The 11908-nt window shown below is 49.9% G+C and overlaps 1 long non-coding RNA gene across 1 annotated transcript; it reads left to right on the forward strand.

Moving 5' to 3' along the window:
• Nucleotides 1-8564: 8564 nt before the first annotated feature.
• Nucleotides 8565-10216, forward strand: LOC138419077 (uncharacterized). The gene is made up of 2 exons (XR_011248852.1): nucleotides 8565-8907; nucleotides 9951-10216. It is a non-coding gene; the product is annotated as an uncharacterized lncRNA (long non-coding RNA).
• Nucleotides 10217-11908: the final 1692 nt, after the last annotated feature.

Here is an 11908-nt window from a genome sequence, read left to right on the forward strand (position 1 = left end):
GCTGCACCACTCGGCATGCTATATCTTAGTTCCCTGACCAGGGATCAAACCTTTGCCCCCTGCATTGGGAGCCTGAAGTCTTAACCAGTGGGCCACCAGGGAAGTCCCATTCTTTCTTTGAAGAAGCAGAGAATCTCACGTTGGCAAGAGAGCAGATGATACTCAGGAGCTCAGGAGAGAGGCATTGCCACCTTCGGGTCTGAGCATTGCTAAGGAGCTTTTTGCTCCACGTCCAGCCTTAGGCCCAGCCTGCCGGGTGCTGATCTGTGTGCTGATCACCCACAGAGCAGGCCAGGCCCCCACAGCTCCTCGGGTAGGGTCCTCCAGCCTGCTCCAGGCTCCACCCTCCCCTGCAGCTGCACGCCCCCTCCCCAGCCCCCTGCATCCCACCCTTTCCTCTCTTTGTGTTGAAAACTGGCTGAAGAGAGTAGGAAACGCTGGCCCTCAGAAGCCACGAAGGCCTCTCAGGCTTGGCTAGGAAACAGCCGACATGCTTCTCCCACCCCAGGGGCCTCGGGGGGTGGTGCGGGACGGGAAGGAGGGTCACAGATGGACACCATCGCATCAGCCTTCCTGTGGCGACAGCCAGGTCTGCAGGTCCACCTCTTGCCTGAAGCCTTAGGGGTCACCCAGAAGCCCAGAGGTCAGCAGGCAGGTGGAGGGCAGTGTGGAGGCACAGGGAGGAGAAAGGACAGGATGAAAGGCCTCCTGGTTGAGTTCTTCCTCAGAGGCCAGCCAGCGGAGACTTGGCAGAGGCCTCACCTCCTCAGGAAGCGGCCTGAGGACCTTCCACCCCCGAGCTCTGGTAGGATCTCTCAAAGAAACCCAGCGGCTGCAGGAACGGCTTATCTCAAGAGTTTATCCTCTCTGGGTGTTCCACATGGATGAAGGTCTCTGAGGGGACAAGAGGCAGGTGAAGCACCTGGACCCGGCCTCCCCATCCCCAGACAGCCCAGTGACCTCCCCACTCCTCCCCAGGATAAAACAGAAGCCCACGTAAAAATCAAGCTGTAACTTAAATCACCTTGGACCCCTCCCAGCACCTATTCTCTCAGTATCTTTTGTTTCTTTATATTTTGCTGATTCCCAAGTAAAACAAGACATTAGAGATTAAAAAGGAGAAGAAAAATATAAGTTGCCGTCACTCCCCCAGGCAGTGTTGACGGCTTGGCATAGTTCCTTTCAGCTTCTTTTCCTCTGCTTTTGCACAGCTTGGGGTTTTAGAGTTCAAAACATCCTGAGCTTCAGCCTGGTGTTCCTGGTACTTAAACCTCCATGAGGTTGGTGGTTGTCAAGTACTGGTGAAGGCTCGTAGTGTGATCACGACGATTCCACTCATCTTACGTCCTCCCCTGCTTACATTTCACTCCGGAGATGAGCAAGGCCCAGAGAGGTGAAGTGACCTGGCCAAGGTCACACAGCCAGGAAGTGGCCAATTTGAACCCAAACAGACCGATTTGCACAGTAACCCACCCCCACATGCTGCTGGAGAATCCAGCAGGGATGAGAGGGCCCCTGCCCACCCTGGCCTTCCCTCCTCACATGTTCTAGACATTAGAGACCCCAGGGCCACCAACAGAGCCTCCTTTCAGGCTGGGACAGGGCCGAGCTGGCTGCTTCCTCCCCCTCCAACTTGGCAGAAAAGCCTTTTTGTTGTGGCTCACATAGAGGCCATTCTCCTCCAGCTCACGGGAAGGAATGGCCGGCTTCCTGTCCATCCATAGCCGCCCAGGCTGCAGTGGCGCTCCCCCCTCCATGTATGTCCAAGAGGAGCAGGGCTCCCTGCCCCTCCACCTCTAGTTCTGCCTTGGGGGCCTGAGGTTGCAGGCTTTGCCCCTTCATCCGTGAAACCACACCAGGGGGCTAGACACTGCCTTCGCTCAGCTATTCTGGCACATGCTGGGGATTCCAGGCCTCAGGGCACAGCAATACCACTCTTGGCCCCCTGCTCAAGTAGCCTCACAACCCACAAAGTGCTGTCAGAGCCCCCTGCCAGGCTGTTTGCTCTGTCCCAAATGTTCTCTGCATTTGCTTGCCTCTGTGCCTTTGCTTGTTCTGTTCCCTACTTCTGGAAAACCCTTCCCTGCACGTTACAAAATTATTTTTGTGTTTATTTATGTATGAATTTGGTTGTGCCCAGTGTTAGCTGCAACACACAGGATTTTCAATCTTCCTTGCAGTGTGCGGGATCTAGTTCCCCCACCAAGGATAGAACCTGGGACCCTGCCTCTGGAGCACAGAGTCTTAGCCACTGGACCACCGGGGAAGTCCCCTTATACATTTTATTCTGTTCAAATTGCCCAGATCCTTTAAGGCATCCTTAATCCTTTAAGATTAAGGCTTGCCTATTCCGGATTTCCACCCTTCCTCCTGAAGATGATTGCGCTTCCTTCCACCCCTAGCTCAGCCAGCTCTTGTGTCCTGACTATTCCCTGCCTTTGACTCCAGTCAGGCTATCCTACCAGGTACCCAGATGCTGTGTGTGGCTCCATCACTCCCAGGCTGTGTGTCCTTGGGCAAGTCATCTCACCTCTCTGAGCCCAGAGTCCCATCTATAGAACTCGGCTAATAGCCATGCCTGTTTCATACAGCTGTGAGGCTTGATGCAGCTGATCCATGTAAACACTTAGAACAGCCCACAGCAGGGTCTCAAGAGTTAGTCACTAATATCTCTTTAAGGGACAGGTATCTGGGGGACACTGGACTTCCCGGGGGGCTCAGCAGTAAAGAATCCTGCCAATGCAGGAGACTCGGCTTTGATCCCTGGGTCAGGAAGATCCCCTGCAGAAGGAAATGACAAACCCCCTCCAATATTCTTGCCTGGGAATTCCCATGGACAGAGGGGCCTGGTGGGCTACAGTCCATGGGGTCGCAAAAGAGTCAGACATGAGTCAGCAATCTGGTGGGCACCAAGAAGATGTCCCTCCTTGACTTCCTTCCCAGGAGTGTTTGTGGGATGGGGTCAAAGGTCAACAAGCCCTGGAACAGGTGCCAGGAAGAGGAACATTCCTGTCCTACCAGCTCCTCTCCTCAGCTGCCAAGGCCTCACCCTGCCGACCCCAGGGGCCCAGCCCTTCTTTCCAGATTGTAAGCACGAGGCCCCGGCTCAGGTTTTCTTCCCCAGCTCTCTGTCATCTCCCACCCCTACATTTTTCACCCACCTCACTCTTTGCCAGAAATAGCCTCCAAACTCCCCTTCTCTTGCAGACAATCTAGCAGGCCCCTCCTGGAAAAACTATATCATTCCCCTGCCAGCATGGATCATGGCAATAGCTGGATTCCATTAAGAAATTATTCCAAGTCAGTGGAAAGGGAGGGGCAGCTATGCCCCCAATAATTGCATCATAAAATTACACTGCACCATCCTAAAACCTGTCGACTTCAGCCAGATCAAGCTTCCTTTATAGACTAAGACCCTGAGGCCTGGACGGTGGGCTGATTCGGCCACAGTTGCTCATGGAGTCTTTAAACTGATGCCCAGCGAGACTCCTGCAGCCCCACCCTGTCTCACCAAACACCCCACGTCACCTCCCCACCCCCCAGGGGCCTCCCTCTTCTTCACTTTGGAAGAACTGAGGGCAGAGTGTTGTGGTTATTCCAGCTTTCCTGATAAAGGGCATTTGACACAGCTAGAGAAGAAGGATATTTGCCCTCTGCAAATATCCCCCTCCACTAGCCTCCCCCCCATCCCCCACCCCACCGTCTTGTTCCAGGAGAATAAGACCCCCCTCCCCTTCCTGCCAGTCCATGGATTCTGGTAGAGCTGGCCGCATTCCCTTGGTGGCCAGAGGATCTCGAGACCTAAAGCCCAGCCAATCAGAACCCCAGTGCATGATCCAGGGGTGGGCAGAAAACCCAAATCTGGCCAATCAGGGACTCCCTGCGACTTCTTCTGGAGCCCCAGGAAGAAAGAAGCCATGTGTCTGCTATTGAGCTGCTGGAGTGTGACTCTGGAGTTGCTAATGGGTCATCTGTCATCTCACCACCACACATAGACAGCTTTCCTCAGAGCTGAGACAGTAAAGACAAGTGGAGCCTCGAAGACTCTAGAAGGCACCTTCTGAGCACCTGGATCCAGCTGTGCCTAAAGCTCCTGCAGTTACATGTACCAATAAACTCCTTTCATTTCTTAAGCCAATGTGAATTATTACTGGGCTGCTGTTGTTGTTTGTCCTCTGATAACCAGGGTGCCCTGAGTTCCAAACTTGTGCTGAGCTTGACACATTCCTCTTGCCAGTCTAAGACTCTTAAGCACCAAACTCCAGGGCTACATAGCAACATCTCTTCAACAATTGAATATCTACTTAGGTCCTTGGCACTACCCCCCAGCCTCAGTAATGCTGCCTAAGACAACACAGGACCCCTGAGTATTCACAAGAGGCCCTGGGAATCACGTAGCCAAATGGTGGCAGGTGAAGAAGTAGGAAGGGTCACTTAACTGTGACATGGACTTTGTCAGCTTTCATAAGGTAACAGATAGACAATGAGGAAATCACAGAAAAGCCAAAACTGTCTACGAAAAATGCCTGCAATTTCTAGTCTCCTGCCAAACAACCGTAACATTTATTTTTTTTCTGCACTACGAAGCTGACGGGATCCTAGTTCCCCAACCAGGGACTGAATCCATGCCCCCCACAGTGGAAGCACAGAAGGTTAACCACTGGACCACCAAGGGACAGCCCCAACCTTGACAATTTAAATGTAAATCCTACAGGCTTTCCCTTATGAGTATATATTTTAATTTTTAAAAGTAAGCTCATTCTTCTGAACTGTGCTTCTGATGCTTTTGAACCATGGTGTTGGAGAAGACTCTTGAGAGTCCCTTGGACTGCAAGGAGATCAAACCAGTCAATCCTAAAGGAAATCAGTCCTGAATATTCATTGGAAGGACTGATGCTGAACCTGAAGCTACGATACTTTGGCCACCTGATGTGAAGAGCTGACTCATTAGGAAAGAACCTGATGCTAGAAAAGATTGAAGGCAGGAGGAGAAGGGGACGACAGAGGATGAGATGGTTGGATGGGATCACCAACTTGATGGACATAAGTTTCAGCAAGCTCTGGGCATTGGTAAAGGACAGAGAATCCTGGTGTGCGGCAGTCCGTGGGGATGCAAAGAGTCAGACACGACTGAGTGACTGAACTGAGGCTCATACCAGACATGTTTTTTAAACCTTTCTCATTTACTAATTTGGACGAGTAACTTGACCTACAGAAGACCTTCACTTTATTTGTTTCTTGAATTTTTCTGAGCATGCTCTATATGCCCATCATGATGAAATAAGTGAGTAAACAGTGTATCTTCAGCCCCTTTTCGTGTCCACAGGTTGGTTTCTACAACATGCTTTTTGTTGGGTGCATTCTATGAACTCCCTGGAGCGGTTTCCTCAACCGAAACTAAAACAGTTACAGATAATGTTTTGGAAACATCCATAATTATAGAGAATAGTTCTTGAGGGCTCACACTGTACCAGACTTTTTTTTTTTTTCAAACTTTATGCTTTTTATTTTGTATAGGGGTATAGTTGATTAACAATGTTGTGGTCATTTCAGGTGAACAGCGAAGGGACTCAGCCATATACACACATGTATCCATTCTCCCCACAAACCTTGTCCCATCCAGGCTGGCACTGAACATTGAGTAGAGTTCCAGGTGCTATACAGCAGGTCCTTGTTGGTTATCCTTTTTGAATATAGCAGTGACTGCCCCAGACTTCACCCACTTTACTGAAGTTAATCCTGATAAGAACCCCATGGGGTAGTTCTTCTATTTGTACCTCACACCAGAGGAGCCCGAGGCTCAGGGAGGTGATGGAACTTGATCAAGGTCACACAGCTAGTCAATGGCAGAGCCACAGCTCCTGCCGCACCTGCTCTCAATTGTTTACTTATTCAGTGAACATCGGCTGCTGTTAAGGGACAGGCCAAGGATCCAGCGGGGGATAACACAGAGCCCTCACGGGGCTCACATTCGAGGGAAAGAGGCATCCCAGGCAGAGGTAATAGCCCGTGCAAAAATCCTGAGGCTGGACCAAGCCTGGCAAATTTGAGGAAGAGAAAGAAGACAAGCAGGGTGAGAAGGAAGGTGAAAGAGAAAGAGTAAGACCAAGCGACAGGGTAAAGAATTGGATTTATTCTGAGCTTGACAAGAAACCTTTGAAGTGTGGGAGGGAGGAGGCTTTGATTTTATTGCGACAGAATATTTCTCTGCCTACTGTGTGCTCTGGTAGACTACATTTGCAACATCCATGATTCTTGCCTCTAGAGAATTTTCTAGTTGTGAAATCAAAGTGGACTCACCAGCCCACAATGTTCTAAGGCTTTTATTACATACTGACAAAGTACCCTCCAGAAAGAAGGTCTCACTTGTTTCTGCTCCTCCCGGGCAGTGGCTGAGTGCCCATCCCCCAACCCCTGACACACCTGGAATGAGATCACCTTTATCAACAGGACTGGCGGAAGCAGTGTTGTTTGGTTGGTTTTACTTGTAGTTCTTTGCCACTGAGTTTGAACATTTCTTGCATGTTTGTTGTTAACCATTTAGAAGGTTTTTTTTTTTTTTTTTAAGGGGAGGGGAGGTTGGCCTGCTTATGCCCATTGCTCAGTTCTTTGGGTGCATTTCTTCATAATGATTTCTGGGAACGTTTTATAGTATGAGGAAATTGACCCTTTGTCAATCAATGAGTTTTAGAGCCAGAAAGTTCTTAGCCCAAGCTCCTTGTGTACCAACGGGTTAACTGAGGCCCAGACAAGAATGAGTACTGGTTCTAGTTCTAGTCAGTGCTCCGGGCTCTCTGGAGTCTCGCTGGTTCCAGAAAGATGCCTCTCCGACTGGTTTCATTGCCTAGAGAGATCCCCTCCCCTCCTGCTGGCCCCTTCTGATATCTTTCCCTGCTCCTACCCCCAACTCCCCACCAGATCCTCTTAGGGGTTTCATGTAGACAGGAAGACATTCTGCAGGCCACTGGCTCTGTGTGTGCAAGTGAAGTCACTGATGGAGGATTGGGTCTCAGAGAACAGAGCTCAGTTTCCTGGGTGGGGTGAGGGTGAGGGTGAGGGGGTAGTACCCCTGTCCTTCCCTTGTCTCCAGATGCCAGGGGGGGCCACAGAGTCTGGCTGGGAGACTAGCTGTGTGCACACCCTGCACCAGCAATCTTCCTTGGCTAGTTGGGGGGGGGGGGAGGGGTGGCCACAGGAGCATGAAACATGAAGGGGATATCAGAGAAGGGGCAGTGGGATGAATCAGAAAAAGTCCTAGATCAGGGCTCAGAAATCCTGGGTTGGAGACCAGATTTGTCTGGACCACTCTTTGAGCTCTCAGCCTTTGCCATGAGATGGGACTTTTTTCCCAGAGCTGGTGCTAAGAATCGGTGCTAAGAATGATGGACTTAAATATGTGCAAATATGAAGCTGTGTTTACTTTGGTGGCAGTGGTGCTTTTGCCTGCCCAGCACCCATCTTCCCATCTCTTGGCTCCTCTAGGGAGCTACCCCTTTCCTACTCTGAGTTCATGAAATGCAGAAAGGCTGCCCCTCTCCCCAGTTCCAGGGGCAGGTGAGACCCAGGTGGAGGCAGCCCCCTCTCCCCACCTCCATCTCTACTAGGGATGAGCAATGTCCATATCATCTCTGGCCTTTGTCCACACATGGAACTGCCTGCATGAAAATGAGCCGCACACAAGAGAACAGAGACACAAGACAGAAGGATGGCATTGTTTGAGCCCCTGGATACAGCCAGACCTGATGGCCATCCCCCTCACTCTTATGAGGAACAGGAAGTACTCTCTTTGGTCATTCCAGTTTGAATCGGAATTTCCATGATTTGTAACTCAAAAGAAAAATACAACCAAACACAATTGTCATTTAATTCAGTCCTTCAGTGCCAAAGTCTGGAGCTCAGTGACAACAGACTTGTCCCAGGTCACATACCACTTAGTTGCAAAGTGAGAGTTCTGGAGCCCAGACACACGCCTCCACAGCCTTCCAGCTCCTTCCCCTGCTGGCCTGGTCAGGATGTGCAGCCCAGTCACTCTCCCTCACTTCCTTGAGGATTTGCAAGGTAACAAAAGGCTTTGTAAACACATGATCTTGGGTTGGTTTGTTTGTTTTTTCATACACAAATCAAGCAGAGTGTGGATCTGAGTCTAGGGTGGCCGTGGCAGCCCATGGGGCTGGTCTTGTGCCTCGACTTGCCCTTTAGTGTCCAGTGATCCTGATCACACCTCTGTTAAGCCACTAGAACATTTTGCTGGGTCTGTGTGAAGAGAATTCTGTATCGTGCCTGGGCTGGAACTGATACAGCTGGAGAGAAGGCGAAATTGCCAGGTCCCTGGACATGTGAGTTGTCTATTTGAACACTTGCCTCCATGTTGCCCTTCCAGGTCACATGGCAGCTCATCTGACCGGGCCACTGGGCACCCCAGTGGGAAGTTGGGGGCGTGGGGCTCCCTCCATGGGTCCCTGCACTGCCCTTGAGGTGCAACCTCAGGTTCTGGCTGATGGACAATCACACCCTGGGGCACACAGGGCCACTTCTGGTTGGATGCATGCCCAGGTGCACGTGAGGGGCCCAGGCCCCGCCAGCTACTAGCGGCCACTGCCAACTGAGGCCAGCCTGGGGCGCCTTCCCCTGTCCTGCTCAGGGGCAGGGCAGAAACCTGACAAGCGTGTTTTCACCAGGGTGAGAGTTTCGGCCCCTCTTTGGGGACTGTTTGTGTTTCGGGTCACGCTGTTGGCTGCCCCCGCCCCCTTCTTTCCTCTGCCAAAGTGACATTCCCCGGGGCGGCCAGGGCTCCAGGAAGCTGGCCATCCCTGCCCTCGAGCTGCCCAGTGGGAATCTCCTTTTCCTATTCCAGGCACTTCCATATCCTCAGTTACATTTCATTCTCTCATCACAATCCAGCAAATGGTGAGTACAGCCTCCATCTTACGGACAGAGAGCTGAGGCCCAGCAAGGGAGGGTAGCTTGCCCGAGGTCACACAGCAAGTGTGGGGCTGAGAACATGAAAACTGATCCCCAGCCCAGTATCCACTCCCCACTTCCCAACCAAACCCAAACTCAACCACGGACAAGGATCAGAAAAGTGTCAGTCCCTCAGTCATGTGAGACCCCATGGACTACAGCCTGCCACGTTCCTCTGTCCATGGGATTCTCCAGGCAAGAATACTGGAGTGGGCACCTTTCTTTTCTCCAGGGGATCTTCCTGATCCAGGGATTGAACCCGGGTTTCCAGCATTGCGGGGAGATTCTTTACCATCTGAGACACCAGGGAAGCCCAACAAGGGTCAGGACTGATAGCAATCCCACCCTCTCCAATTCATCCATTCATTCAACAAATACTAGAGCTTCCCAGGCACCAACCAGGTTGGCCCTGGACCAAGGCCCACCCACCTCCTGTTTTTGTAAATAAAGCTTTGTTGGAACACAGCCACTCCCCTCCATCTGTTTATGTGATGGTCGCTTTCTGCTGCTGGCAAAGGTCAGTCAAAACAGAGACCACCTGGCCCCCAGGCTTAATATATTTACTACTGGGCCCTTTATAGAAAGAGTGTGCCCAAGGCCACATTACGACTTTCTTGATACTTTTGCACCTTCGTGAATCCTTCCTTGTAAAAAACTGTATATATTTATGTACATATGAATCTGAGTCCCTCTAAAACCAAATCCCCTTACTGAGTTTATGATTAAAATCTCTATCCAAAACTTGACCCACCTGCCCTGTCTCTTCTGACTTCAACCTCTTTCTCGTACCCTCTGATCTCCGTCCTGCGCTGCTGCTGCTGCTAAGTCGCTTCAGTTGTGTCCGACTCTGTGCGACCCCATAGACGGCAGCCGTCCTGTGCTAACTGAGCCCTAATCAACCTGAGTCAGATGACTCAGATTGCTGTTAATGTTCTAAGATTGCTCTTATAGATTCTTCATTAATATACAAACCTGGGTTGTTTCTCCAGGGCAAGATGAGCTCACAGACAAGCCCCCTAGCCTCATCTGAGCCATGGACCACCTGGCCAGAGAATCATAAGCTCAAGACATCCTGACTCCCAAAAGTGTGATTAAGAAATGTCACAGAATGTCACAAGACAAGGATTAATCACAGTTCCTTTGTTGTTAACCTTTAAAACACCCTTAACTCGAAGACCAAGATGGAGTGGATCTGAGGCTTGGCTCCCGCTTCCTAGCTTGGTGCCCTGCAAATAAAGCCTTATTTTGCTGCACACTCGATGCACTTGGCTGTCAGAGTTTGGCTGTCTGCACTGCACTGTGGGCCCAGGAGTCCTTGCTTGGTTACCTACACATAAAATTATGGATATAGATATAGATACAGCAGTGTGTGTGCTTAGTCGCTCAGTCGTGCCTTTGCAGCCCCATGGACTGTAGCCCGTCAGTCTCTGTCCATGGAGTTTTCCAAGTAAGGATACTGAAGCAGGTTGCCATTTCCTACTCCAGGGGATCAAATAGATATACTTAATTATGTTTTATGACCCTGTTAGTAAAAAGACAAATATAATCTAGGCATGACTGTATTCTTTTTCTATTGTTTTAAGCCAATTTCAACATTTCCATGAGCCCCCGGAACTCTTGTGGACCCCAGGCACTTCACCTGCTCTGCCTCGTGGGAAGTTAGCTCTAAGTTGGCCACAAGTGACATCATATTGCTGAGAGTAAAGCCCCCAAAGGAGACACTCCAGTGTTTAGCCCTCACCTCGGTCCTTACCCCAGAAGTAGGGGTCACAGAGAAGTTTTGACAACTCTGAAGGGAACTATTCAGGACTCAAAGTGATTGCATATATTTCTTAGGATGAAAAATTGCATTCCCTTTCAAATGTCTATATTTTGTATTTTTAAATTTTCAATTAGTTTGGTAGGATAAATAATAGGTGCACACAGGTTAAGAGTATGTTGAATGCCCCCAGTGATTTGCAAAAGAATCTAAGGCTCTTTTCTACTCCTGCACCACCACCCCGTTCCTATCGCTGATGTGAGTCCTTCCAAGCAGACTGCATTTTCAAGATGTGTGCACAGTTTACCACACAGACTGTTCCACTCTTGGCTTTTTTCCCCTCTGAAGTCTACATTCTTATGCATAAATTCATCTTGTCTTTATTGAATAGTTCTTTAGTATTCCACTGAATGAAGATACCATAATTAGGATGTGTGGGTATCCAATATTTTTCTTTTCTTTTTTTTTTTTTCTGATTTCTTCATGTAGCTTGCAAGATCTTAGTTCACTGACCAAGGATTCCACCGGGCCCCCAGCAGTGGAAACAAAGCGTCCTAACCACTGGACCGCCAGGGAATCCCTCCAGCATTTTTTTTAAACATAATTTTATTTGTTTATGTATTGGCTGTCCTGGGTCTTTGTTCCTGCTCAGGCTTTTCTCTAGTTGAGGCAAGCAGGAGCTTCTCTCTCTAGTTGCAGTGCGCAGGCATCTCGTTGGGGTGGCTTCTCTCGTTGTGGAGCACGGGCTCCAGAGCACAAGGTCGATAGTTGTGGTCCACGGGCTTAGTTGCCCTGTGGCATGTGGGATCTTCCTGGACCAGAGATCATACCCGTGTCTCCTGAACTGGCAGGTGGATTCTCTACCACTGAGCCACCAGGGAAGCCCCCTCCAATATTTTTCTATTACAGCCCTGGAACAGAGAATATGTCTGTACAGACTGGCTATGCCTGAATATTAGGCAACTTTTTTCCCCTCCAAAAAATCTCTCAGAAAAGAGGAAGTCCCTTTACTGTACATACGAGTTCCGATAAAGGTTCCCATTACCTGAGGATTTCTGATTCCTTTATTTCAAACGAGGAAGTACTACTTGTGGAAGACACAGTAGCCTGAAATGACCTCAGTGAATTCTAATTTGAGATATTTATGGCGGACACTCAACAGAATTGGCTGTGGGGGAGAGAGGAGGC

Source organism: Ovis canadensis, chromosome 14 (genome assembly GCF_042477335.2).
Source record: "Ovis canadensis isolate MfBH-ARS-UI-01 breed Bighorn chromosome 14, ARS-UI_OviCan_v2, whole genome shotgun sequence".
Classification (NCBI taxonomy): Eukaryota; Metazoa; Chordata; class Mammalia; order Artiodactyla; family Bovidae; genus Ovis; species Ovis canadensis.